Source organism: Hermetia illucens, chromosome 4 (assembly GCF_905115235.1).
Source record: "Hermetia illucens chromosome 4, iHerIll2.2.curated.20191125, whole genome shotgun sequence".
Classification (NCBI taxonomy): domain Eukaryota; kingdom Metazoa; phylum Arthropoda; class Insecta; order Diptera; family Stratiomyidae; genus Hermetia; species Hermetia illucens.
The window spans coordinates 60,775,520-60,798,527 of NC_051852.1; the positions used below are offsets into that span (position 1 = coordinate 60,775,520).

At 41.2% G+C, this 23,008-nt stretch overlaps 1 protein-coding gene and 1 long non-coding RNA gene across 2 annotated transcripts in view; one reads left to right on the forward strand and one right to left on the reverse strand.

The window, feature by feature from the left end:
- Positions 1–23,008, reverse strand: part of LOC119655964 — a 284,525-nt gene that overhangs the window by 114,788 nt on the left and 146,729 nt on the right. The window lies entirely within an intron of this gene.
- Positions 10,993–12,079, forward strand: LOC119655965. Its single transcript, XR_005249972.1, has 3 exons — positions 10,993–11,308; positions 11,398–11,500; positions 11,596–12,079. It is a non-coding gene; the product is annotated as an uncharacterized LOC119655965 (long non-coding RNA).

Below are 23,008 nucleotides of genomic sequence, written 5' to 3' on the forward strand. Positions count from 1 at the left end.
GTTTTTATGTGACCCTGGGTAGAAAAGACGGTTTATCATTCGGATATCGCGCAGCAGCTTGTCAAGCGTATGAGTTGATTGTGGTCTCAACTTGGTGGTCAGAGGTGGTGGTGAGGAAGATGGGGCGGAAACCCTGTCGGCCAAACCAAAACCAAGTGGCCAAGGAGAACTTCCATAGTGGTGGCTCCGGGAGACGCTGTACTCACTTTGGCTTGCCGGCCGTGATGCAGTAGGCGGATGCTCCAAAGGCCTAATCAGGGCGATCAGACCCTAATCTGCACGGGGACTCATATAAAGTGGCAAATTGGTCACGAAACCTCACCAGGGGTATACTGGTACCATGGGAACCGAGATAGTCCCTGGACTCTCATACTTCGGGTGAACTCCCGTTGTATGTGAATACAGCTCGGTTATTTGCGGTTGGCCCCCTAGTGGGAGCTTCATGGGGGTTGATGGTCATGCTCAAGCGAGAAGAGACCTTCGGGCCCCGGCGTGGTGTTGCGTTTCAACATGAGTGCCGTACTCCTTAGGTGCACTTGGTATAGACTGGTAGCGTTGTTGCTTGTCTCAGCGGAGCTCTGATTGCGGTCACAAAATCAATCCGTGTCTTAAGAAGTCGTCCAGACGGGTTCTCACGTTAAATCCTCAAGGACTCACTGCGGTCCCAACTGGTTTCAACCTTTTATGTTTGAGAGTAGATCGCTGGTTAGAAAGATAGCCGAAGATAGTGATATTGAAAGTTGAAGGACGACGAAGTTGGAGTACTCAGCGCTTTATATGTATGCCCATGAACTGCTTGCGCAAAAAGGAAGTGAATTGAAAATAAATCGAAGAGATTAGATTCCAGAGTGCTTAATGCTTTCCTTTACATACAAATTGATACATTTTCTATTTTTGCAATTCTGGAAAAAAGTAAGGTAAAATTATTGATTTTAAAATTATTGCATATGCATTTTAGATTTTGCTATTTGTGCGGCTTTGCAAAAGTAAGGTTCTTATGGACTATAAGGTAAATGGCATGTGTGTTTTGAAAATCCACGATTTTAATAGACTTAAGGTGAATACGAGTTTTATAAACATAAAATTCTACTAGATTACAGGTGTCGTTTTGCGAATGTATAATTTTAATTATAAAAAAGAAAATATGTTAATGAAAATTATCAGACAATTTGCCATATTTTGAATGATTGACGAAAAGTCAATCATTCAAAATATGTCCGGCGGCATTATAGAAATCAGTGATGGAAGATTTGAGCTAAAGTTGCTAAACTATTTTCCATTAAGTTTTAGAACTTTTAAGACATCTTTGAGAACGGAGGAACGGTCACCCAATCTGACGGCATTAAAGGCGAGCATTGAAGAAAATGCTCCATTAGCAAAAGATGAGTAAGCCAAAGAAGGGAAAGTGCTCAAAGTGCGTAATAGTAATGTGGCATTGTTGAATGTTTTGAAAATAGGTTCACCTTCAGAAGAAAGGAAATAATCAGAAAAACTCTGTAATATTTCGCTAATCAGCCAAAAACGGTCAAGGAAAAATACGCTGTAAAACCGGAAGGTTTTAGTGTTTTGGCCATACGAATTGAAAACAGTCAATTCGCATTGTATACAGAAATAAGTCAACAAACTGGAAGCTTAACGGTTCAGGTGTGAAAGGTTTTGTGCATTTCTGATATATAGAAGTGGATGTTGGGTGGGGTATTTGTTCCATTTGCATCTAGCCTATAATGTTCACATATTTAGTTTGCCACTCTGATACTGACATTCAAATTTTTAAATTGCAACAAGTGGCATAAAAAGACAATTTGATCTCTTAGAACTTTGTTAATAATAGTGTGATTCCCACCAAACTTAGTTGTATAATGCTTTATAGTATAGTGTATATTATTGCAACTTGATGATCCTAGGATAAACCTAAGTCAATTTGTCAACAATATACTAATAATAAATGCAGTAAAACGCTATTATTAACTTTATTTGAACAAACATATGCTTGGAAGATAGACACCATATAGTTACACATTTTTCAGATTGAGTATTTTCTGAGAACGTGAAGGAAATTATTACTTTGCTTAAAGTCTCAAACAAGTCGGGAAACCGGAAGCTGGGCGCTTCCGGTATGAAAGGTTTTGTTTGCTTCTCCTGTGAGTATATTTGAGTGTAGAAATATCCTATTAGTACGTAGCCCGTTAAGTATATGCATTTAGCATATCAGATTCGGGTAGTACTTCGGATTGTAAATTTACACGGTAAAGACAACTTTGAGCTACTGTAACTTTGTTACTACTCCAAACTTGGAGATAATATGTTTCATATTATATTTTATACTACTACCAACTTTTAAAACTCTGAGATAAACTTAAGGGGGGTTTTACTCAATTTTCCCAAAAATATGGTAATATACTATTATTAACTTAATTTGAACAGTTATCGATATGGAGAGTATTTTGTGGCCTGGGCACTGTATAGAAGCAGCTTGATGATTTTGTCCAGATTTTCAACTTGGGTAGTTTCTGAGAATGGCTCCGTTAAAGAAATCATCACTTTGCACCCCTCCCACTCCCCGAATTTCTAACAAATCTCAAAACCAAGATCGGCTTCAAAAAGTACTAATAGAGACCTTTCATTTGATACCCCACATGACTATATTTGGTGAAAAAAAATGTTACACCCCCCTTTAACATGTATGGGGACCCCCCCTAAATCTCAACGTAGGAGGATATCACTCACTGCATGTTTGGGGGTCCACAGGTCCCACCTTCTCACCCAATTTCGTGTCAAGCGGTATAGCCGTTTCTGAGAAAAGTGCCTGTGACAGACAGACAGAGAGACAGATGTAATTGCCTTATGGTAGACCCGCAGGGCAGGGAGGGAGTCGGGGGTGGTTTTAGTGGGTAAAAATCCTACACGCTGGTGTGTCCAGACCAGTGCCTTTTGAAGATTTCCACCTCCTCAAAAAAAAAAAAGACAGACAGACAGACGTTGAACCGATTTTAATAATAAGGTTTTGTTTTACAAACAAAACTTTAAAAAGACCAGCATTGAAGGTTCTATTCGAAACCTTTCATTTGATACCCCACATGACTATATTCGGTAAAAAGAAAATTGACAATACTCATGTGTGGGGATCTCTTTAAACTCAATGTATTCACTGCTTGCGAGGAGATTCATAGCCCCCACGCTTCCACCAAACTTGGTATCAATGAAAGTAACCTTTTCCGAGAAAATGGATGTGGCAGACAAACTGACAGATGGACAGAAGGGCAGACAGTAAACCGATTTTATAAGATTTTGTTTCACACTAAAACTTAAAAACGTTTTGATAGTTTGCAAAACGGAGCCAAGAAGGTATTGTAACTCATTCATACCGACGTGTGTAGACCATTTAGGTGCTGGCATCGGCTTCGAATCATGACGATTCGACAGCTTCGGATCTGTGACGGGACTACGTCTGGACGCAGAAGCTTAGGCCTCCCAGATTCAATATGAGCCATTCCGCAATCTGGCTGCCGCCCAGTAGTTGAAAAATTTTTTGGTCCGCGAGCGGTATCAACTCTGAACAACTCACCCTAAATTATGGATGGGCGCCTTAAAAACTGTTTTTATATTTGGCGGGAACAAAGTTGACGGTCACTCCCCAAAAGGACGGTACGGGACTTAGTTGACTAAGAGCTTTACCAATGGCTGCAAGCGAGGGTGAGCGCAATGTGTTCGATCTAAATGTTAACGTTGAGGTTATGAGCAGCTGAAGAGGTAGGTAAATTTCCACTTCATCTGGATCTTTGTCGGATCCAGGATCTTCCCCAATGATTGGAAAAAGCGAATGAGCGTTAAGGTTTCGAAGAAGAGCACTCGCATTGCGTACGACAGTCGGAAGGGTATTTGAATGCTTTCTGCAACAATCGAAAGGGTATTTGAGTACTTCCTGCTGTCGCGGAGATATTAGCTACAATTATACTAGGACGCATCAAGGCACACCTCGAAGGCCCCATTGACAGAGAGCATGGTGGTTTCCACTCTGGATCCTTCTGTACTGACGACAGTAATTCCCTTAGGATTATCCTGGAGCAGTGAGAGCACCGTTTCACCTGCCCTTCATCGATTTCGGGTAAGCTCTCGACAGCTGGAACAGAGAGTGTATCTGGAATGCTCTGTGCGGGAGAGTTACTCGGCGGCGCAAATGTTGGGTCGCTGTATCAAGGTAAAATTTCATAGAAATTCGGGATCGAAAGCAAAGTTTGCTAGAGTTGCACCTTGTCATAGATAGTTGTTCTTTTCATTATCGGTGATGTTTTTCACATTGCCGTCACTGGAGGAATTCAATGGACAATGTTATCTTTCCTCAAACACCAAAGCTTCGCTCACTAACCGAGTCATGAACCTTGTACAGTCTTGTATAGCCCTGGATCTTGAAAAAGAGCTAAGCAATGTTGGACTATTATAAACACCAACAAAGCCGAGTTTCTCAGACTGACTGGCGATGACAGGAGATCGTTAAGTCAAGCTAGTTTACTTTGTTCGAGTGCGTTCATGACCGAGTTGATTTGATTTCTGTTTGATATTTCCTGATATGATAAAGAACCGCGGTGAAGTGGTCATAATTGTGACTGACATAGACCATTAATGTTTTTTACATCGAAGGACTTGTGCTGGAAGCTTACTCTCCTACTGTTGAACGATTGCTGGATCATAGAAGCAGTCGATGTTGAACTTGGGTTGAGCATCAGAATTTCAATCTCATTGACCCGAGTTGAAATCCCAGCTGGCCATGAATGTTTATGTTCGTTTTGGTGCTGTGCTTTAAATGCGATGATTATGAATGAATAGAAAAAACAAATAGGAAAGAGATTGTGTGGGTTCATAAATGTGCTTCAGGAGGCAGATGAGACAACCAACTGGAGTTTCTAAAACAATCGTTATCTGTTACTGCAGTTCACAAGATTCAAAAGGCACATCTAGGATTTCAGTTAGTTTCCAGTGAATTTGGATACTGCTCACCAACTTTCTTACAATCTTCACAATATCCGATTCGCTACAAGCTTTCATCCGATGGAGCTGATGGCTTATAAATATTATATTAGCATCTTGCAGTCGTTTCGTTCATTCAAACTGTGGTAGTAGTCTAATCTCTTTGTTTTTCAACCCAACCTGCAACTACTTCTATCAAGTTCTTGGGATAATTGTATTAAAGGACGCTTTTCTATTGTTCATTATGGATTGCTGTTTACATTAGGATTAGAAAGCGGTAATATATTAACACATAATATATTAATACATTAATGCATTTGGCGCCAGCTACTATATATTAGGATAATGCCTACAAAAAACTCCTTCCTTTTAGCGCAAAAGCAGTTTACCACATTTATTACGCCAGAAGACCATGCTTTATAAACTATTACGATGGTACTCTAACAATACAGACACTTTTGTAAAAGTGAAGCAGAGATCTAGACCGTCTGGGAAGGAATTTGTTTGGTTACTTTCTTGAAAATCTAAATTTTCAAAGTAGAGAAAAATGGAAATCCTTTCATGCGATATATAGTAGGCATAAATTGTGGTGTCCGCAGTCGATCGGATACAATCTGTTCAAATTGCACATTATTTTCGATCATACATTTTAGTAGATAGATAATATGCGCTGATTTATTGAAACTTCCACTCAAAATCTGCAATCGTAGCTCCAATAAAAGTATTTACGAGTAATTCACTCTCCAGGAAACCATCGATTCGCAGCCGTGCAATAATGAGATTGAATCTTCTTGATTGCATGAAGTGGCACACGCATGCACTCGTGGTATCTATCTAATGCAATCATATTCCAAATAGACCGCAGGTACGCAGTCTAAGATAATCGTGGACGGAGCTTGTAACAAACCAATTGCCATCAGACTCAGATTTGCAGTAAAAGTACTTAAAAGGCCCATGACAGCCTGTTCAACAGGCAGTTTTGAATACGAATGCATACCAACATGGAACATTCCGACATCACCTCAAATCTCAACCAACTTTACATTTTGTGCACAATTTTACATTTCTGTCATGTTGAATAATTGCAAATAACGCAACGACATGAGAAAAGCTCATATGCTGCTTTTCCGTTAGTTACTTTTTTCTCCAATTTATTAGTCTTCTGGATAAAACACATTTCAGTTTCTTTATGGACTTGTAGGCATGTGCGCTGGACCTACCCTAATCCTACTAGTAAAACTGCCGAGTTATCTGTCTGTCCGTTCGGTTGTCCACTTGCAGACCCAACATCAAAATGTTTTTATGGTTTGTTGATGATTGGTGCATAGACGCTAGACAAATGTCTTTTGGATTAGCGAAATGAATTTTACAAGGCGCAAACCCCTTTTAAGTTTTATGATCAACTGCACGGACAACGCAGCGATAGAGCCTATCTGCAAAGTCACTGAATGACTGTTTGAGCGTTAATCCATATAATTTTGAAGTTGACGTAAAACCAATGTTTGTGGATTATATTACATTACTTAATTATTATATTGCGCTCCGGATAAACCGTAACGCCTTGACGTAAGAGACTATTTCATATTAAGTAATTTCGGGAAACCCTAAATTGTATGCACGAATATTTTCTTTGTTCAACTTTTGCCCTGGTGTGAAACGAAGTGCACGGAAATTTGCTTTGTATGTTATGTGTACCGAAGTTACCATTGGTAGGTAATACATAAAAATCTAATACCGCGTATAACTGAAAAGCTGTTTCTTATATTGATGTTTTTACTCAGAAAGAAAGCTGTGGGAATCTACCCACTTGGCCAATATTATTGAAGAGCTATTTCCGCAAAATATACTCTTAAAAGGATCGGGAGATTCCAGGCCAGAAATATATTTTACAGAGACGTAATGGGGATGTGTGTAACATTTCGAGCAGCTAATCAATTGGACAACCTAATCTCCGCTCATCGAGGGAGCGGATACCGCGAGCGCACCACTTACACTCCACGAAGTCAAAGATGTACAAAAAGTGCCCAGAAACAATAAACCGACAAGTGTAGACGGAATACCTGCGGGGTTAATAAAGATAACAAGTCGGGAAGCCGGAAGCTAGACACTTCAGGTATGAAAGGTTTTGTGTATTTCTTTTATAAAGAGATTTCAGTGTGCCTTTACCTCCCATTAGCACGTAGCACGTAAAATATGCATATATAATATTATGTGAAGATATCCACTTTCAAGTGATATTGACATTCACAGTCTTGAATTTGCAGAGGAGCGACAGGTTTGACCTAGTATAACTTTGTTAGTAATAGTGTGATTTTCACCAAATGTGGCAAGATCATGCTCTATGCTATAGCCTACATTGCTGCAAAATGTGATTCTAGGGTGAACTTAAGGGGGGTTTTCCTGTCAATTACTAAAACTTATAGTAATGTACTATTATCAACTTTATTTGAACAGGTGTCGATATAGAGGGTATTTCAGAGCCTAGGCACCATATAGGGGTAGCCCCCTGATTTTTTTCAGATTTTTTGGTTTGGTAGTTTTTGAAAATGGGTTGGTTAAAAAAATGATGAAAAAAAAATTTACACCCCCTTTTGCATGTATGGGGACCCCCCCCCCCCTTAAATTCGTCGTAAAAAAATGTAACTCACTATATGCGTGAGCGTTCATAGTTCCACCTTTTTATCAAATTTGGTGTCAATCGCTATAACCGTCTCCGAGAAAAATGCGTGTGACGGACAGACAGGTAGACAGTAAACCGATTTTAATAAGGTTTTGTATTTACACAAAACCTTAAAAAGTATGAATTCCTGAACATTATTTGGTGTGACCAAACTACGCCTAGGAAACTTCAGTGAACTTCTCGGGAATAAAGTGCAGCTGGCTTGGCAACTAAGGACTCCTTTGAGGACAGACAATCAATTGGGAACTCTGAATCGCACACTTTTAGGGTACTGTGAAGAAGCTTGCCTAATTACCCGAGGCAAACACACGATTCCCTGGGGGAACCAAGAACTGTAAAAGCTCAAGAAACGAATCAGACGATTTCTGAATCATGCTTCTAAAAACACTAAGAATGAAAACTATTCCACCCACTAAATAACAACTAACATGCTTACTAGCATGAAAGTCCTGTAAATTTTACCTTCATTCCTTCGTTTTATGAGTACGTAACGGTGGTGTTCGTGGTTCGTGTACTACCGTCACTTCTGTGAAGTATCTTGATCGACTCACTATCATTTTTTTTGGGGTAAGGTAGGTGAATGCATTTACGCACAGAGTGCAACAGTACGTCGTCGGACTACCAACTAAGCATCTCCCCATAGTAAGAGAGCTAACCTGGAACCGTTTCTCACATTACTTCGGGCTAGCCCCCGAGTTCCCTTGCCTTGGGAGCCTTTAAATTGGTGAATTCCTTTCACCAACGTGAGGGGAAAGGAGAAGGGCAACTTTCAGTTCAAGGATTTCCCTGCTATCCGGCCCTCCACCGGTCGAGCTCTATCTTCTTTGCAACGACGTGGACTGGAACGTAATGCGCAACACGGTTTCACCTGCAGCCTTCCACAGCATCTCCCCGACAGTTGTCTAAAGAGAGATCCCCTGTGCTCAAATAATGTTGTTGACGAATCCCATCCCACCTATTACAATAAAAATGTGCGTGATGGTTGTCGTCCACAATGCATTACAAAACACATAGTAAGGAGATCGTGATTTCTGAATATTTTGCAGGTACAGTTGCAAACCCATGCTAGCTTATGAGCTGGGTAAGGAAATAATCAGTCTCACTATGCTTCCGATTCAACCACACCTCTAAGCTTCTGAGTCCTTTGTCCATCTGGTTCTCATTTTGCCAAGAGAGTTGCCACTTATTTAGTGTACGTTGCGTTCTTGCATGCGCTTGTATTTACGCTTCTTAACAAGAGGAGCAACAGTGATCAATCCCGCGATCATCATCATGGCCGGTTGAGAGACAGTGTGGTGCGCAGACGCTACCCGCCAAGATCCCGTCTCTGTACTCGCACAAGGGGGTCGACCCACAACTCTGCGCCGTACAGCAGAAGAGACTGCGTTGTTCCCATCACGAGACGTTGCCTGCAAGACGTAGGTCCCGCATTGTTTGCCATTAGGTGACTTATGGCCGACACTTCAACTCGAAAAAACTGCTATTCGAGTCAAGTATCAGTCCTAGGTACGAAATCATTGGTTTTGAGTCGATTGTCGCCGATCGATATGAGACGCAGGGTCGGGATCCTCTTACCACTTCATTTTTTTTTTGTGCAAGGTTGAAATCAATCCTCCGTCGGCCTACCCGACGCATCAATATGCCAAGTCTGCTGGAAAGTATTGTCTAGTGTGCGGAGAATGTCTTTCTATTTTACGGAAGGAATTTCTGACATCCAGCGTAACGAGGAGCACCCGTCGAGCTCGGCAGCTGTGTGCCTTCGCCCGATGAATGGCAACCACCACTTGCATGAGAGCTGTGGAACTCCCTGTTCTAAAACTGAACTGCCGCTCGTATCGCTGAATAGCTTTCCCGGTGGTGACCAGTATATAAAGTAGTTGGTATGCAGGCGGCAGCTCAGGGTCGCCGAGCAATAAGTCTGCCGCGATACCAACTCTTTTATAGAGAAAAGTGGGTAGTCTTCGGAATAGTGCTCGTATAATGCGATCCCATTTTTCGGGTTACCAGTTTGTAACCAAGTCACCACGAGCTGGCATTCCCCCCGTCGACAGGGTCCTCCCAGCGAGCTTCACTTCTGTGTATTGCGCTGCGGATTCTCTCTTTGGCTGATGTGCACTCTGTCATTGTGGTGCATGCTCACTTTCCGGTCCCCGCACTCCTTGCCTTTTCAATAAATACCAAAACTAAGATCGGCTTTAGAAAGAACTAATCGGGACATTTCATTTGATACCCCACATGACTACATGCAGTAAAAAACAAGGGAATCGATTGCTGTTAGCTCGGTAGACTACTATAAAGATCTTTATGATAAACTCGATACTTGGGACGGCGAGGGAGATCAATATCAACTTATCTATCGCTGACACCAGCCACCAGAAAATGGTGACCATTTATGCTGTGTTAATGATAAAAACAGTACTTTGCTTACCAAACGTCCAACTGCGATGGATAGATGGCAGAAATACTTCGAGTAAATTTCAACGGAAGAATCTGCTTATCCGCGATTTCTTCAAACGCTGCAGACATTTCGAGCAATTCTGTTATTGAGGAGGGTAGAACACTGGCTCGACTGACAAGAAAGCGCAATCTTTCCAATATGAAAAGGAATGGTAGCCGAGCGAAATGTTCAAATTACCGTTAGATTTGGCTGTTATTCACCTTTGGAGCAGATATTTAACGACTACGTTATTGACTTTGATCGTGCATTCCTTCTTACCAAAGCAGGCATGGTTAATATTTCGTATATAAACTTTTACTTCCAGGAATGTACCAAGTTAAGTGTGGCATAAACAAAAGGAACATTTATTCTTAATTCACACTGCATTCAGCCAAATAAATGGCTTTGTGCTCGAGTGGGCTATATAAAAGTCTAGCGTAAATAGTGAACGATAGCAGTGCATTCCTATTAATTCCAGTGAACTAATATAGCACTCTTTGTAGACCTTCTGTGAAGGCGAACCTACAAAATAATAAGTAACAAACGGCGTTTCCTGGATAAAAAAAAATCGAATCCGAAAACGAGAACATGAAATATGTACTTCTGAGCGATCATGTGAAACGTAAACAATAGCTAGGAAGGCTGGAACTCTGATGCATCCATCTAAACAAAAAGCGGGTGAAGTGCTGAACAGAAAACCTCATCAAAATAGTTTGATTTTGCCAGCACCAGCTATGGTTATCACCAAATCGATAATCGATCGACCAAAAAGTTATGAAGCATCGCAACCCAATGCGCATGAACTATTATATCGCATGCTGCATCTGGATCAGACGTGGAGGCGCGCTATATGGGGGTGTATGTACTCGTACGTTCCAAACAAAATAAAGATCTGCTATTTCAAATTGGCAGCATGTTAGCTGAGTGTAAGTGTTAATTAAATCAGCTAGTAGTGATGTTGATGGTATTTTCTAGCAATTCATAAACGCAATGAAAATAGCTCACAAGTTGCTAACTACTTCGTGCCTTGTCCATTAAGTGAAGCAATAACGCGAAGTAAACTCAATACATCGTAAACCTTTCTATTTATTGAATGTTATGTCAGTGGCAAAGAACTCAGCCGTTGATCTACGCCCACTGCAACCATCGAACTCGAAATTTTGCTTAAACAGTTTGCACGCACGAAGATGCCTTCGACCTCAAATAGTTATTCATATAATCTTAAGGTATGGCGAGAAAATATAACTGTTTGGTTTTATTTCATTCCGTTAATAAAAACTCAGCTAATTTAATAATTGATAATTATATTTACTAGAATGTGAGAATTTGCGGAATACGTATGTAAGTCATACTCGCAACCGCACATTCGGAGTAGACGAGCACGAGAAATACGACGCAGGCTGGAGAATACATCACAAGTGAGTACCGTTGTATGTAATTACCAGCAAATGAATTCTTCCATCTCATAATTAACATATGTACAGATATGCGTATCCTACTCATTCCTTTGCAGCAGGCGACATTAATAAGCATGCAGGCTCAACCATCATCATTATTAAATCGTACTCCTTCTGCGCATGGTATGAAGGTGGGAACCTCCACTAGATTGCTGCGCATTGCATTGAAGGGGGGGGGCGGAAGGGAGCGAAGGTACACCTAAAGAAGGGTGTCTTCTTCTTACTTTTTGAAGCAGATATTACTTTTGATATTAGTTACAAAGGGGGTCCGGTGTGAGGATCCGAAAAGTGACAATTACTTCAAGGACTCGTTCTCAAAAACTACCTAATTGAAAAAAACTGACAAAAGTTGTGATGGTCTTCGTTACGATATCTGCTCAAATAAAGTTAATAATGGCATATTTTTGAATTTTGAAAATTTACTGCGAACTCCCCTTAGCTTCATTCTAGGTACGTAAAATTTTGAAGTAAAATAGATTTTAATAGGAAGCATCGTACAATTTGGTGGAGAATCATTCTATTGTGAACAAGCTACTACTACTCAAGAGTGGCGCACATGAGTACCACATTGAATTGAATATCGGGTTATTCACCGCATATACACTATGAGTTATATATAAGTGGAACCATCGTGTACCCAAATATTCGTACATAAGAAATCAATAAAACCTTTCATACCTTTCCCGAATTGTTTGAGGTGTCAGCACTGCTTTTATTGTAAACACAACTCCTGAATATACTCATGGTCGTAATATTGCCTATCTGATTCCGTGTAGGTTTTCATATAGGTAATTCCAAGTGCCCAGATAAAGGCCTGACAATGATGAGGCGATGAAACCTTTAATAATCAGTAAATTAATCTAAGCTACAACCACAGCGGGAAGAGGGAAACAAGAACAATGTTGTAATCTGGCCGTTAAGAATTATGATAACTGCGGAGCGGGACGAAACCATGACTCTCTTTACATTTTTAAATCCTCATTTCAGTTCGCCCTGAGAATTGAAGCTTAAGAATACATTCAGAGCCTTCCCTGCTTGTCGTGAAACACCAAAAATTTCGAAGGATTTTGAGCAACCAAGCGGAGTCCACGGTTGCATTCTGTCACCGACATGATTTCTATTTGTTATTGGTGACGTTTCAATCAATTTGGATATCTAAAAATTCTCATTCCACTGGATAATATTGAACTATTTACACAATAGAATTAATTTAGAGAAATAAATAGCAATACTCGATTATATCTATCGATTCTCGTGAATGATAATAATTCGCTCGCTAAAATTGACCTTAGCATCCAAGTCGGCGAAATTTGGCTCAGAGGCTGCCCTAGGCAACAATAGTTTGACACGCTGATCAACGACCTAACAACTGATCGACTTCACCCGGACCAAGCTCACAGCCGGGGAAAGTGGCAAACTGATCTAGAAAATGATGCGAAATCTGGAGATAGATGCAAGGTTTGATAATAACATGACTGTTCCTAGCAAAATTAAAAACTTAGTATAGTACAAGTCGTAGAATCAAGCGGTTAATGGCAAACCAAATGGCGCTCGTGATATCGCTCAAAAATTTCATCGTTATATAGGCCACGGTCGTCTATCCTTCTGTAGAGGACTAATAACTCCTCGATGGATTGTTCTCTTCAACACGGTTAAGAATTCGAAACATTTCTTGGTTGCAGGCCAAATCTCTAAGGAATACAAGAGGACTGCCAAGATCATTGTCTTCCAGTAGGTACAGCAGGTACCACGCAATAAAAGCTTTGACCGAGTAGAACTGTTTCCGTTAGCTGAAATATTTCGTCGCCGTAATTGCTCTTGGTTGTATCAACCCTAGATAAGAGAAATTGCCAATGGTTTCAAAATTCTATTCTATTATCTGTATTGTTTGTTGACCATGCATTTCGTCTTGCCTTCATTAATGTTTACTCCACCAGTTTTCCCATCGCCTGCTGCAGAGTGAAAATCTCATGTGTTGCTATGCTTTTGGGAGTGAGTAAGTAGGCTCCGGTCGTCGATATCCCTCGACCGCAGTGCTTCAGTGGTGGGCAACTTGGCCACCGTGACATCTAATGCTACAAGTCTTTTATCATAGTTGTAGGAAAGGAGGTGCGAAGTACCACTCTACCGAGAACACCAGTAGCGAAATTGGAGAAAGATGATTTGAAAGCAGATCACTGGACGACAGAACATCGACCGCACATATTCAAGAGGAGCGACAGCAGGAGGTACTCCAGGACCAGGAAAAGTACCCATTCAGGAGGAGTTCGTCAACTTTGAAATCTTCGCCAATGCCAAACATCATCGAAAATAAAACCGAGGCAAGGTCAATTAATGCCGAATGTGAAGGACTATTTAAAAGTAGTAATCCGGCCATGGCTCATGAAGGGCAGAGTTTTGATGAGAGGAATTACCCTTCACAGAGCTTGGTGCAAAAATAGTTGAGCTGGCCGAGTTTATCAAGGACAAGCACAACGTGCACAAATCCATAAAAAAATGGTGAGGGCTATTAGAGTGCTCTACAGCAAATTGCAACAGAAGGAACGAAATTCTAAGGACAACTCGACATCTGCTGTCCCAACGGTGTCACTGGCGTCCCAAGTGACGCCTAATCGTATTGCGATCAACCTGCCACCAAACAAGAGAGTGCGGGAAAAAGATGTGGATCCTCTGGGAAATCAGCAGGCGCCTAAGAGGAAAAAGGCCAGACAAATAGTTCCGAAAAACCGAAACTGTTCAAAATCGGCAAAATGCAAGGCGAATGAAAACGGTGGATGTTAGGCGAAGAAAAAGGCAAAAGTGCGAATTCGCCCAGAAGCAGCTGTGATCTACAGGAAAGGAAATTTGTCCTACCCAGAAATCTAGGCGAAAATGTCGCAGAAACATGCTTGCAGAAACCGCCCATTGACTTCTTCCCACTTCTGAGACGTATTCTCCTGGCTGATATACTTCGAAGAGAGTCTGTATAGACTCAACTCTGGAGTTCGTGAAAGTATCATCCGGTTTTCTATATACAGTGAAAGAATCTCGATGAAGTGATTTCCAAAGGAGAAATTTGCACTGCTTTGATGGAACAGTTCAAGCTGGAGGAACCTGCCGGAGAGTTCATTGTGAGTTTACGGAAAGCCTATGGCATTACTCACACCAGATTGCGATTACCAATGGACGGAGCGCAAAAGTGATTGGCGGCCGGGAAAGTTCGAATCGGATGGGTTGCTTGCCGTCTGAGAGAGCGGATTTCTCTAGCGGAGAGGAAATATGGGCATGCGGTCACAAACCATACAATGCATTGGGAGTCAGGCAGTCAGTGGCTTTGTGTGGGCGTAAATAAACGGGGTATATGTGTACAACTATAATATTATGTCCCACCAAGTCTGACACTGTCGGAATTCTAGGAAATGCTTGACAGCCTTCTTCTCGATGCAAAGGATCTTAATCCAAGGGTGATTGCTGGTAACTTCAATGCTTGGGCCCGTGAGTGGGGTAGCAAGAGATAAATACAAGGGGCCCAATATATTAAACGCTTTTGCACAGTTGGATATAACTCTGACAAACGAAGGTTATATAAACAACTTTCAGAAAGGGGGATCTGCATCAATCGTAGACTCAACCTTTATTAGCCCTGCATACACACGTGGTATGTCCTGGCGCGTCAGCGATCATCAGGCAATCTTTTTTGGGCTATGGGCGGAGTCACCGGGTGGAAGATCATCATGCCCGAAACCGAGAAAGATGTTAAGCTGTCTGCTAAAGCTCTGGATGTGCAGACTTTCATAGAGGTCTGGCTAGACCAACCTGATAAAGTAGACGCCACTACGGAAAGAGCGGCCCATGTGGCCCAATGCATCGCCAAAGCATGTGATGCTTCCATGCCTAGGAAGTGCTCATTCCCCAGTAGAAGACCAAACTACTTTTTTCACCGTGCCAAAAGAGCGGCTCAGAAGCCGGTAGGCAGAATGGACTAAGGGCAAAACGAGCGCGCCTATAAGTAAGCCCGTAAAACATTCAAGGTCGCTATCCAATGAAGGAAGAGGGAACCCTTTAAGGCGCTCTGTTCGGATGCAGACGTAAACCCGTGGGGAAGCGCCTATAAAATCGTGCTGGGGCGATTAAGAGGCCATTCATGTCCACAGATCACGTGCCCTTCATTCATTCATTTTCCAGGGTTTATTCCCCCAGCAAGAGGAGGGCACTGACAACTTTTAGCGACCTTTGCATGTGATACTGCCGGTCACCAGTGACAATCTACTGGAGATCTGCGCTAGAATAGGAGATAATAAAGGTCCGAGTCTGCATGGCGTACCGAATAGCTTGCCGTGAAATCCAGACCGGACATGTTCGCTGAGTTCTTCGAAGCGTACGTTTGTTAAGAGCCAGGGAGGCCTTTCAGATCGGCAGTATGGGTTCCGTTAAACCAGATCAACCATTGATGCTATCAAAATGGTTACTGGCTTGGGCGAAGATGCAATCCATGGAAAGGTGACGTGGTGGTGACCTTGGGTGTGAGAAATGCATTCAATTCCGCGAATTGGAACCTAATACGGGAATCTCTGGTGAAGACTGGTATTCCCGCCTATCTTGAAACTATTGTCAATAGCTATTTAGTAGAACGGAGGCGTTGTCCCTGCGGGTGTCCCACAGGGCTCTGTACTGGGCCTACTCCACAGCAGTACTTGCTGTGCTTAATCTTCCCCTTCCGGAAGGAGCCACGGTGATGCGTTACGCCGACGATATAGCGTTGGTTGTGGTCGCAAAGGATCTCGAAGTTATCCTCTTGGGAAGCGATCAGTGCTGTTAGCTTTGATCTGAGACTCTCATTACAATCACCAATCTGACACACTCATCACCAAGCGCCGTAAAATTAATTATGTCCATATTCAAATTGGGAATCATATCATTACTTCTAAACCTGCAATCAAATACTTGGGAGTGATGACAGACGCGAAGCTCAGCTATAAACAACACATGCAGTATGCTTATGACAAAGCATCCACCGCAAGTGTGACCCTGGGAAGGATGATGCTGAACGTGGAAGGGCCATGGCATGCTTCCAGGTTGTTTAAAGCTAGGGTAGTGAGTTCGATACTGCTCTATGCAGCTCCAGTTTGGGGAAAGGCACTGTAGGGTACATTTAACGCAAACAAACGGAGTGCAGTCTACAGAAGAACAGCCCTAAGGGTGTGCTCTGCATTCAGGATTGTCTTAGATGATGCAGTATTAGTTATGTCGGGAAAGATGTCGATTGACATCTTGCGAGATGAGATGACGAACATATACAATGAGAAGTTTATCTCTGCTTTATCGCAGACGAAGAACGCCGAAAGGAAAAGATCTCCAGATAGATGGCAAGAGCGTTGGGAACGCTAGGGAAAGAGTCGGTGGACACACCGGCTCATCCCTCCCATCAAGGGGTGGTTGGAGATACGGCACGGTGAGATTAATTATAATAATTATAATCTCACCCAGTTTCTCACGGGGCATGGAGGATATCGTCAGTATCTCACCCGATTGTTCAAACTGCAGTGGAACCCCAGAGGACATAAAGCATGTATTCTTCCGCTGTTCAAGATTTGTGGAAGAAAGGAAGAACCTAGAGGAGACTCGAACAGAGGTGCTCGTACCAGAAAATCTGGTGCGCAGAATGCAAGCATGTCCGGAAGACTGGGATGCGATCAACTCCATGGTCGCATCTATTCAGAGAAAACTGGGAAAGGCAGAGGAGACTAGAGAAACGCGGTTACGTACGCTGCGAGAGGTGACGAAGTTAAAGTGAGCAGACCCCGCCCGTGATGTAATACCTTATGGGGGTTCCACGGAGCTTGGAGGGAGTCGTGGGGGGTTTTGGTTGTTTGAAGAATTCCACCTTTTCCAAAAAAAGACAGCGAGACGGTAAACCGATTTTAATACGGTTTTGTTTAACACAAAACCTTAAAGAATGAAATGAAAAGCAGCAACTCGCACGTAGTGTTTGGCGTTTGACGTTTACAAATCAAATAAACTGTGTGGTCAATCATCCATTTGGCTACTATTTGGCAAACGTAGCTTTAAGCCTGCGCACCATACGCCAAAAGGGAAGAAGAAGAAAAGGGAATGGTTTTCAGATGCCTACGGCTTGCTTGAAATTACCGACATAATAACTTTGAGCGACAGACCAGTTATGGAAGAGGAATCGAACTCAGGTGCATTTTCTGAAATATAGTTTAAGGAGCGCTCTTCGTTATTCCAATGGCCCAATCAACGTAGGAAGGAAACGTAATTAAGGTCAGAAAAACAGCTTTATGGAAGCTGAAATCTGGAATTATGTTTCTCGGTTGTAGATGGACTAAAATGGAAGTCGAGGAGAAGGATATTGCTTATCAATTTTATCGTTTTATAGGTTACGGAATCGTCGAAATTTCTTCAGAGAATTCGCCTCTGGAATTTCGCCTTCCAAGAATCCTTGCAAGAAGCTTCTGGCAAATACACGAAGACTCGCAAGATCATTGCCTTAAACGGCAGAAACTTGCGACGTTTCTTGTGACGACATCGCAGATGGAAAGTCGTGTGAAAACACTACCAGGTAGCAGGCAGTAACATTTCTGCATGTATATCATGTTATTGTTGCAAGTAAGGGATGGATACGTAAACGAATTTGTATTAGAATTTCATGCCAATTTTAACAAAAAGCATCTGCAGGGGATAAGATTATCTTTTTTCTTTCGTTGGCACTGCTCTAGAAGTTTCGTATGATTTTATTCAAAATTTTCTGTAATTGTTTCAAATTCTGTTTTGATTATTCTGATTTGTATATTTTCTTTATGAAATAATTGCAAAGTTTTCCACACCGTTTATTTTTATTTAATTTTGAAAGTGTTTATCTATTGCACGAACCTGAGAGACACGAAGCTATGTCGATCACAACCTTAAATAACACACCTCGTTCGTAGAAAGTTATCAGCCGAAGAATTAAAATAATTTGACAAAAAAACATCTGAAATCATGGCGAGAGTTCTGCTGTAGACGGTCTCAAGCTCGTTTGCGAAAAGAAAAATGGAAAACACATTATAATCTAAATGGCAGTTAATGAAGTACGACGGCAGTTAATGAAGGACGTAGTTACGACCTGGACATTTTACGCTTAAGCAAATTGTTGAAACTCTGGGCAGCACTTCTTTTCCTTTTGCGCCACTACACTATTTTGTACTAAGGCAAACTTGTGTCCTAGAAACAGGTTTCGAATAAGATACTGAGTGTGCAATTCAGGTCTAGAATGAGGAATGTCTCAACAATACAATAATAAAAATAATCGTTGGCGCAACAATTCATATTGGATCAGGACCTTGAAGTGTGTTAGAGCTATTCAGTCAAGACCGTAACGGTACACTACAGGATTACAGTACCCTATAGGAGCCAATGTGGTCATCCGCGCTCATCCGAGATTATTACCCTGATTTTACTAAGGTACTCATTCACAGCTGGGTCGACTGGTATCCGACATCAAATCTGTACGACAGCCTTGTACTTTAACCACTCAGCTATTGCGGACACAATACAATGCTATCCACCAACGAAGACCTTCGATACAGAGAAGGAGGCCTTCTATGAGCAACTCAGAGTTTTGCATAAGGTACTTCTTGAAGGTATCATTGAGATTTGAATGGGTGATTGGAATGTTGAAGTCCACTCTGATTACATTTTGCTCAGTCATGTAATGTGGAACACGGTCTTGGGACTGTAATGCCAATAGTGAGAGAAAAAGTTGCCATGTCTCCAGAGAGGGCGCTATAAGAAAAGTACATAGATTTGAACTGAGTCATGACTGACTCATTTAGTTAAGTCATTTAGCGTACAGAGAGAGCGAAAACACATCTCACCGCTTCTGTAATCCTGATACCATTACAGGCACTTTAACAACAATGTATGTGTTACTAACTATCTTGTCCGCTCGCTTAGTTCCACAATCTTTCTTCATTGAAAAAATCTGGGCTAATTTTTCGCAAACTCAATTTGGCACGCTATCCAAATTTGTGCGCAAATATCCAAACAATTTACCTAAAACATTTTTCTCAAATATTGTTGTCCATTTAATGATTAAAGCCTAATTGGCCGCTTATTCTTTTGCGCAACCTGAAAAACTGATAGATATAAATCAATGTTTGAATATGAGACAACTATCATTAGTTTTGGCTTATATTAATTACACACTGCAAAATTGGTGCTAAAAGCAAACCTGGTTTGAGCACTTAAACAATTTGGATTGAATGGAAGGAAAAATATTAATTTAAAGTGGAAATGAAAGTATTATCAGAATACTGAGAGGCAGTGAGTGTTCGCCATCAAAACTAAAATATTTTAGGAACGTCTTCATAAGCAGCGTATTGATTTGAAGAGAGAGAAGCATACATTTCATAATCTTCTAGTCCATATGTGTGAAGTCAGGTGGGTTTGTCAGTTCTGCCAATTATTGGGATGAAACTTTTAACTTGAAACAGAATAGTAATCTCAAGCAACGTTCCATCGCATGGAACCGTCTTCTGGTCACTCTTTACGCAATTAAAAAACCTCTCCTATCTTATTGTTATTTTTCCTCACATCTTGTTTTCAATGAGATCTTGCTTCAAAATAGAAATGTAAACTTGTCAAGTAGGCGCAGGATTATCCTCATAGTATCATGAAGGAAAGGCGGCCTTGTCTGATACTAACTCAAAATAAATGGCAGTAGACGGTTGCAAAGATCTGGGGTATCTCAGAAACTTGTGATATAAGGTAACAAGAAACTCTGCATATCATTACTATGTGAATGATATTCAACGCACAGAAAATATATTGGTACTGAATTCACCAATGATTTTTTACGGCACGAAAAATATAGTCCTCTTTCGATGTCCTTCTTGTGGTGAAGTATGTAATTTCAAAAATTGTTGGAATATGCCGGTAACAGATGTCAGCAGATATTTTACCTTGAAAATTGTTGAGCCCAATGCAGAGATAATACAAATCAAAATATTATGATGTATTGATTGTACTAATATTATTATCTAAATTCATTTAAAGTAATTGAAATAGCTAATTTCACTCTATGTGAATTATCATTCACATAATAAAAATTCTCTAGATTGACAGAAAAATTATCAAAAGGAGTGCCACGAACATTGCTAACAATTAGGGATTTTTGGAACAATAACAGTGAAGTGCAATGCAACACCGTCCCAACTAAATCGGAAAAACAAAAAAAGTTTTTGACAACCAACCCCAATTAAGCAGCAATATTAGTGGCAGCAGCCTATTCAGCACTGACCGATCTAAATACCTCGGATCACTGGTATAAACAAATGGTAAGCTGAGCTATAAAATTGCATCACGCGTCAGCCCAACTTGGGTGAAGTGGCGTTCTATAACTAGCCTTCTTTTCGATCGATGCATCAACGGACGTCTCAAACCCAAAATTTACCGCAGTGTCGTCCGCTCTGTCGCCCCTATGGTTTTGAGTGCTGGCCGAATATCGAAGACACAAAACGGCGCCTCACGTTCACGGAAACAAAAGTGTTCCATTGGACCAGTGGCTTAACACGCCATGATCACATCCGATATGAGGGCAATCGCGATCGATCTGAGATTGCACCGGATTGTCGAAAAATTGTGAAGGGGGTGTAACACTATCGACATGGAATGCACGCTGGCTAGAATTCACTAGGTTTGAACATCGAAATCAATGAAAATCGACCAAAAAGTCGACCGAAACAATAATGGCTTGATAGCTGCTTGATGGTCATTTGAGAGATTCAAAACTCTATCCAGATAATGCCCATGGCCAAGTAAAATGGCGGCATTTCTCAAAACCAAACGAGTCAGCTTCTGAACATGACAAAAACTAAAGAAGAAGAAGAATGACTTTGTGTTGAATTACACGTGCCATTTGATCGTGTTTCAGAAGATAAAATATCCATAAAGATGTACAGGTCCTAGAGTGTAAGCAGGGATTGGTGTCTACAATACAGGGCCAAACCATTACCAACGGTGTTACCACCAAAAACCCTATTCCCCTATCCGCCCATTTCCTCTCTGTCCCAATACCGGCACAACAAATGAGCTGGATAGGAACAACGTTTTCTGGAGAAGACGCGTAGTTTTCTTGGGCAGCTAAATAATTAAGCTCTGCGTGTACGAGACAAATGCCCCAACATAAATGCACGTTTACAAGGTGACTTAGATAAAACTGCAGAGACGAAGTAGGAAACCTTGTCGGAAGCAGTGCAACGAACCGTGGAAGCCTGCACCAGATAAAGCTAAAAATAGAAAGGTGTTGCATTGGCTTTAGATAAGTGCAACCATGACTGCAATTTGAAGATTATGAACTAGCAGTATCATAAAAAATTATCGTCGAAAGTACCTAGTTTGTGACGACTAAAAGTGAAAATTTCACTTTGACAGGACAAAATGTACGTTAACCTTTCTGCTTGTACATAAACTTGCTGAAGTTTTGTTCTGCTTAGGGTGAATGTAAATGCATTGAGCAATGCGGAAATTTTATGTAATTTTTGCTTTTGCTGCGCCGATTTTGAGTTTGAAGTTGAAAGATCGGGGTTTACTGGAATCGAGGTAGAGGTCGTTTTTGTCTTTGGGTGAAGCAAGTTCGGAGAAATAGAGGCGAAATAGTGAAACACTGTGACATTGTGACATTTTTATGACAAAGACTTGAAATATTCCTTCTGGCAGTTGTATAAGTGGTAACAATTTAGTATTTGCCATAAAGTGAGGTCCAAAATGCCCAGGAAGGGAAAGTTAAGGGAACGGCGAGAACGCAAGTGTGTGCTGGCTCCTAGAAATGCGATTTAAGGCCGCTATTCACGTTCAGTTCGGTTTACAAATTATGCCGAAAGAGCCCGCAGTGCACCCGGCCGCCAGTTGAACTGACAGCACCATCCACGTACCGGCAAGCCAAGCGGCATCATTACTTCAATTCTGGACGTAAAACGCCTTGAAACGAAAATTTGGGATATTTTTGTGTCAGCACTTATAAAAAATGTTTATTAGTGAAGAAGATGCCCATAAAATTCTCGCTCGCAATCGTTTCACATGCGTATTTTTACGTTTTGTGTTAGTATATTTCATTTGATTTTTGTTTTTATTATTATTTATTTTACTTTTATTTGAGGATTTTATTTATGATTTTTTTTTATTTTCAGTCCCTCTGTTTTCGATTAGTTATATTTAATTTTTTTCTTATCCTTGATTATGTGTGAAAGTTATAAGTAATGAACCCCAGCTAGGTTTTTGGGATAGTTTTCCCCTCTTCATTGCTTGAGGTCATTTAGGATGGTCTTTTAAATCATCGACAAATCCCATGTATCATTACACATTTACGGAAATCCCTAGGGAAGCCGCAAAGACAAGGGCGAGAAAGAAGACAGATCTGCTCTCCTGTGATACGCAATTGCCAAGGCAATACCCAAGAATGATATGAGAATAGCGCTGGCTCATGAACCCTGA